At 40.5% G+C, this 6879-nt stretch overlaps 1 long non-coding RNA gene across 1 annotated transcript; it reads right to left on the bottom strand.

Annotated features, from left to right (window-relative positions):
- Positions 1–1225: 1225 nt before the first annotated feature.
- On the bottom strand, positions 1226–6350 carry LOC118241340. The gene is made up of 3 exons (XR_004775990.1): positions 6283–6350; positions 1706–1870; positions 1226–1465 (listed from the first exon to the last, which is right to left on the bottom strand). It is a non-coding gene; the product is annotated as an uncharacterized LOC118241340 (long non-coding RNA).
- Between the last annotated feature and the right edge of the window lie 529 nt (positions 6351–6879).

Genomic DNA, 6879 nt, shown 5'->3' with positions numbered 1-6879 from the left:
TCCACCCACATACAGTCACTGGATCAGGGAAGTCATGTCCCATCCCCATACCATGGAGAAGATTAGATATGCTGTCAGAAAGTCTGCCAGAATACTATTCAGCAACCTTTCCTAACCTTTGTTGAGAACATGGAAACTGACAGCATGATAATATTGTTGGGTGAGCTCGAACCCACATCAGCTAGGTGATGACACCGACAACCTACTGGGTGAGCAACCACGCTCTAGTTATGGTGAGCCCGTGAGCAGAACAGTTAGATCTTGTAACAGGTAAAACAAGAGGAAAAACTGAACCACAACACCAAGCATGGAAAAAGGGAGAACAAAGGACAACACAGGAAGAATGGCATACACTGGGGAAAACCAAACTAAAACTTTCCAAACAAAAGCAGAAACCTGGAGGAACTTTAATGGCTAAGGGAAGCCTCAGGAGAGAGACAGACTCAAAAGGGAAAACTAGAGAAAGAAGGGCACATGTAAAAACCCAGACACCTTTGCAGAGCAGAAGAGAGGTACAGCACAAGAGCTCACAGACCTCAATACCCAGAGGTACCAGCTAGGACATTGGCTCAAAACTTTAGCAAAGACCCAGCACTAAGTGACTGGGTCACTGAGCGTTTACAGATCTAGCCCAGCTGTCAGGCATCAAGCCTGATTAGTAGTGTGGTTGACTCAAGTTCTCCTTCTGGTGGCCGGGGGGCCTCGGCCTGGTGCCAGCCCTTACAAATATAACCTATTCTGTCCTTTGATTTTACGTGTATTGTCTGTTTGTCTTTTATAGAAGTCTGACAATGCATTATGTTTGTATGCTAATGTCTGGTATAAGAGAAGAATTAAGTTTTTTACACTTATGATATAATGTGAAAATTAACAGACACGCCCCACCCCTCCAAAAAAAACAAAACAAAACAAAAACCACACCCACAGAACTCAAGAGCTTAATAGAGAGATACCAGAGAAATTGCAATAGATGAGCCCCAGGGTTTGGTCTCATAAAGGGGAGAATGACAAGACTGAACACCAGCCTGTGTGGGAGCATATTACTGAAGAGAGGCTCTGTTCCTCTCTCTAGTACCCAAGGTTGGCTATATTAGATATCAGGTAAATATTCGTCTCTATCGCTTGTTAAATATATCCAATACCAAATAAAATGGCTGCAACCTTCATGTATCGATAACAAAATAACATTTACCTCAATTTATATTCTGCCATTTACTAAATGTTTTCTATGCTCAGGTATGTTCTCCGTTTTCTATGCTGAGCACAAAAGATATACAGTTATAAAACTGGATTATAATACAACAGAATAGGACCAAGCTGAAACATTTAGAAAACAAAGAAGCCATTCTGTCAACTTACCGGTTATGACCTTCAGCACAGATAACAGCAGGACCCAGGGACACATGCTATAGGATGGCATGGCTGAGGAGAATCTAGTCAGTACTGTAGGGATCACTGGAAGAATCTGGAAAATTATAATAAGCCAGTTATTCAGTGCCCTAATCAACATTACCTTAAAAGAACAAGACTATCATAGTTTTTTAAAAACAATTAGTGCTTAATAATTATTAATGAGCAAATTTTATATGAATCTTCTAAGAACACTTTAAACCATTTTCTAAAGTCATGTAAAAATATATTACGATGATAGGAGAGTGTTTAAAAAATATGTCCTCCACAGTGGACATTTGTACTTATTACCTACCTTTTTTTCTCTGTATTTTCAATTACGAAGGAAGGTATTCACTGTCAGAGGTAGAGAGAATGTTACTGCGAATTGTTCATGAAAACTCAGATATTGAGTTGTCTGATGAAAAAGATCAAGATGCAGTTTTTGAGGCAGAGGACTCAGAGAGCTCAGAGGAAAAAACTGAGATAGGGCAAACAGAGGCAGAAAAGTCAGAGCAAGCAAAACCGTCCACATCCAGTCGCTGTCCACTTCGGGGCAGGACTACAATGTACACATTGACTTTATATTCTCAAGATAATATATGACCATTTACATATATACATATACATTTTTACTTACTTTTTTTTCCACAAAAATGATTTATTTTTATAATTAATTCTAACAATAATTGAGAGTAATATTCTTTTTCTACCTTTATTATTTTCATAAGATTCAACCCTCAACTGGATAATTCTCCCATTGTTCAATTGTCCCATTAAGTAATGATGCCATAACACACCAAAATTGTACCCCAATGAATTATTTTCAACAGTACATTGATTACTCTGTGTTTGAAGAAATGGCTGTGCGCACAAACCAACGTGAAGTCCTTGTGTCTGGAACAGCACTAAACACCACTCCTGAAGAGTTGAAAACATTCATTGGCAGTTCTGTCTACGTGGCCTGTCTAGGATATCTAAATATACAGATGTATTGGGCCTCAAACACCAGAGTTCAAGTAGTGGCAGAATCCATGACCAAAAATCTATTCTATAAACTAAGAAATTCCATTAAGATTGTCAATGACCTTGATATTTCAGATGAGGACAAAAGCAGAGACCTCTTGTGGAAAGTCAGGCCCCTTCTGAACAAAGTGAGGCAAGGATGTCTAAATCAGCTTAGAACAGGAAAATTGTCCATTGATGAGCAAATGATTCCGTTTACTGGTCGCTGCCCAATTCGCCAGAATGTACCAGGCAAACCATACCCGACTGGATTGAAGCTGTTTGTCTTGGCCACACCAAGTGTTATGGTCTTAGATTTTGTGGTTTACCAAGGTAAGACCACCTTCAGAGTCACAGAGGGACTGGGCATTGGAGAACAAGATGCTCTTTATTTGGCAGAGACTGTTTCCAGAGGAACCCACCTGTTTTTTGACAGGTTCTTTACAAATGTCCTGGACACCATGATGGAGAAATGCTTGGGAGGTACAGGAACTCTCATGAAGAACAGAATTCCAAAGGAGTGTAACATTATAGGGGATCAGGCCATCAAAAGGAAAGGAAGAGAAGCATCTGAGATGGTGGTCAGGTGAGATCCTGAACTTGCTGTCAAGTGGTTTGACAACAAACCAGTTAACCAGTTGCTAAGTTTCTATAGGATGGCCACTCGCACTCGGAAATGGACAGTGCATACAATTTTCCACTTTTTTGATTTGGCAATCACCAATGCATGGCTTCAGTATAAGACTGACTGACTGCTAAGTTCTGGCAAAGAAACCACTGCAGTTCCTTGAATTCAAATTGCTCCTTGGTGAGCAGATGATTACTCAGGTCCAAGTAGGAATCTCCAGTGAGAGTGAAGATGACACTCCCCCACATCAAAAGTGGAAACATATTAAGATTATGACATTGTAGTGTTTTAACTTTAGGAATTTGGAGTAATGGGATGGCGATATGTTGTTAAATGTCTATTCAGTTGACTATATATCACTACTTGAAGCTCTATAATAGTCTGAACTAGTTGCATTAAACAGTGACTGCGTGCGGGACAGGTGTCGGTGTTCGTAACGGACCTGCTAAAGACAAACTAGAGCAAGAAAACGGGCTGACAGGCCTCACCAGACAACAGCTAATGAGCTAGCAAGCGTTAGCGTGGCAGCTAAATATGAGAGAGAGATGGTGTGTAGCGTTTGGTCATATAGATAATACTTCGCATTTGACGGCTCGACTTTATCGACAGATAGTCTGTATAATGTACAGTCAGACGTCTTTATCGAGTGATGACGGAGCGTTTCGACAGGGCGCCCGGCGCTGGCAGGACACGGGGTGCGTCGAGCGGTCCTGGCCCGGGGGACGCGGGGACACCCGTGTGTCCGTGTTCAGCCAGTGGGAACCCCGAGGACAGTGGAGGTAGAGCTGCCGGACAACCGCTGTAGCTGTGTTTAGATATCTAGACACGATACGTAACTTTAACTAATCAGCCCGTTGTAAATATCTTAGCCATGTTAGCGCCTGGCCTGTATCAGAAAAGCTAGCTAGCCTAGCTAAGCTATCCTAGCCAGGAAACTGAAAGTAACATTTACTCGGAGCTCTGCTGAATATTGGTAGCTTATCCAGGTTAGTTAGACTTAAGACGACCGTGTAGCTGTCCTAATATTCATGAATACTAGCCTATGCGAGCTATCTACTGTGGGATTGTATAAACTAAGTGAATGCTAAGATTACATAAATAGAGAATAATGCACAAAATGGAATAGGATTAATGCTTGAATTAATAAAATAATTGCTGTATTTGCAGACATAACAGGAAATGCCTTAGACGTGCATATGTGCGATTGTGCAAGAAAACGTGTGTACATGACAGTTAGACAGAGGCGACGGCTGAGATGGAAAAGTACTAAGCAGAAGTGGCGCAAGGCAAGAAAACTATAAGTCTGTGTGTTGCGAAGTTATGCTTTAGATCTCACTCGCACTGTGCTGTGAAGTGACATCTCCAGAGCTCTGCATTAATAAAAGGCCACAAGGTAATGCACTGTTTCCGGTCTCTTCTTTCTTGCATTAACAGACACGACACTACGCAGTTAACACTGGCTTACTATATTACTAGCTAGAGTTAGCTGAACAGTTAGAAGATAACGTCCACAGCCACATATCTGAATTAACCTTGCTCAGATGACATTGCTGTGTTAAACAGGTCACACACGATGTCAAGTTTATGGTTAGTTAGCTATATTTATTACATTACTGTTACAGAAACACCAAACCCAAATTATTTTAGCTGAGTAGCTAACCGTTTATTATTATGCTAAATGGGTGTTTTCACACACATCTGGACACACAGTGAGGTGAAGGCTTTTGGAGGATGGCTTGATGTCAAGAAGGGCCACAAAGATGCCACTTCTCTCCCAGAAAAACATTAAGGACAGACTGATATTCTGCAGGAAGTAAAGGGATTGGACTGCAGATGACTGGGGTAAAGTTACTTTCTCTAACAAAGATGTCCCCTTCAGACTGTTTGGGACATCTAGACAAATGATTGTCTGGAGAAAAAAGATGAGCGCTACCATCAGTCCTGTGTCATGCCAACAGTGAGGCATCCTGACACCATTCATGTATGGGGTTGCTTCTCATCCAAGGGAGTGGGTTTGCTCAAAATTTTGCCTGTGGTCAATCCTCAAAAAGAAGGTGGACAAATGCAGAAATTGTGATCAACTCCAAGCACTGATTAGGCAAGAATGGATTGCCATCAGTCAAGACTTTGCCCAGAAGCTAATATCCAGCATGCCAAGGTGAATTGCAGAAGTCTGAAATGCTTAATTGTACTTAGCTGTACCATATAAACATCTAATAAACTGAGGCAGTAAACTTTGTGAAAACCAAAATTTGTCAGTGTCGACTTTTGTGTACGACTGCACTGCTAGTATTTGATGATAACTTCTGAGATCTCTCTCTACATGGATCTGGTTTAGGGTATCTGAACAGTCATCATAATGCGTGAAGGATGGGACACTGATCAAGCCCAAGCATTAGTGCAGAAGGCCTCACACTTCTTAGATTAACGTCTATAAGAGCACAAACACTCCTCTTCGTGTCTGTTGAAGTTGTGTTACGGAAGGAGAGCCGGTGTAGGCCCGATAACTGTTGCTAACTTAGCAGAAATAGCGCTACAAGGTCAATATGGATTAAAGCATTTATATTTCATATGTAACAAGCCACACGGCTCTAAATGTAATTACTGGGGAACTGATGATCCCATGTAGAAATAACCGTCATACTACGATAGGCTACATTTCCAGTTAACCTAGCTAGCGTTGTAGCTACAGACGTTAGCGAAGCTATGAGAGCTAGCTAACAAGCACGGACCCGGAATGAGAACATTTCTGAGTTAGCGGGCATTCAGCAAACTAACGGATGTGTTTACACAAAATAAAGCTAAATCGTAACTGTTGTAATTCCATTTCATTACTTAGTTACCTTAAAAACAACCACCGGGTCTGAAATCAGTGTTCAGAGCAGCCCGTGGGTTAGCTAGCGTTAGCTGACCAAATCCCAAGCCGTTTTGTTGTAAACATATCAACTACTCACCACTCTGGTGGGTTTATTTATTTGTAAACATATCAGCTACTCACCACTCTGGTGGGTTTATTTATTTGTAAACATATCAGATATTCACCACTTTGGTGGGTTTATGTATTTGTAAAATTATTAACTAGCTACTCACCACTCGGTTGGGTTTATTTATTTGTAAACATATCAACTAACTACTCAGCCACTCTGGTGGGTTTACTTGTAAACATATCAGCTAGTTACCACTCTGGTGTCAAACAGCTCTCTGCGTAAGGAAATCTATAGAGTGACATTAGTGTCTTAGATATGAAACCACAAACTCACCCTGGAACTGAGCAGAAAAGCAGAAACGGAAACCACAAGCCACAAGTTTCCGGTGAGTCTGCCGTGCAGGCTTGTCACGAGCCCCCATCATCTCTAGAGGAGGTTTCTCGCTCCTTTAGTTCACACAATGAAAATCTAAAATAAACATGTTCTTCAGCTTATTTAAACATATCTTGGGTCTAATGCACCTAAACAAAGTGTGTGTTAAAGCATATGTAGATGAGAAAAGTCTTATTTTTTGGAAATTCAAACCTTCCATTTTTTCTGTTAAATCCACTACATTTATAAAGATCACTTTCTTAGCTACTCATAAGATTTCCTAATGGGTGAAGGTGGATAAAATATAGAGCAATATTGTGCAAATAGCTAATCAGTTCACTATAGTATATTTTAAAATGACAAAAAACACAAATCAAATGATCAGTTCACTCTGTGATATTCTTGGAAAACACTTTGCAACATATTCAAAATATGACATTGCAGTGTTTTTACTGCAGGAATGTGGAGTATTGGGATGGCAAGCTTGTGTAAAATGTCTCTTTGCTTCACTATATATATAGCACATATTGAATCTTTATAAAAATAAACAGATCAAAT

The sequence above is a fragment of the Electrophorus electricus genome, chromosome 5 (genome assembly GCF_013358815.1).
Source record: "Electrophorus electricus isolate fEleEle1 chromosome 5, fEleEle1.pri, whole genome shotgun sequence".
NCBI classification, from domain to species: domain Eukaryota; kingdom Metazoa; phylum Chordata; class Actinopteri; order Gymnotiformes; family Gymnotidae; genus Electrophorus; species Electrophorus electricus.
The sequence above is the reverse complement of the archived record's forward strand: the minus strand, read 5'-3'. Positions and strand labels throughout refer to the sequence as shown.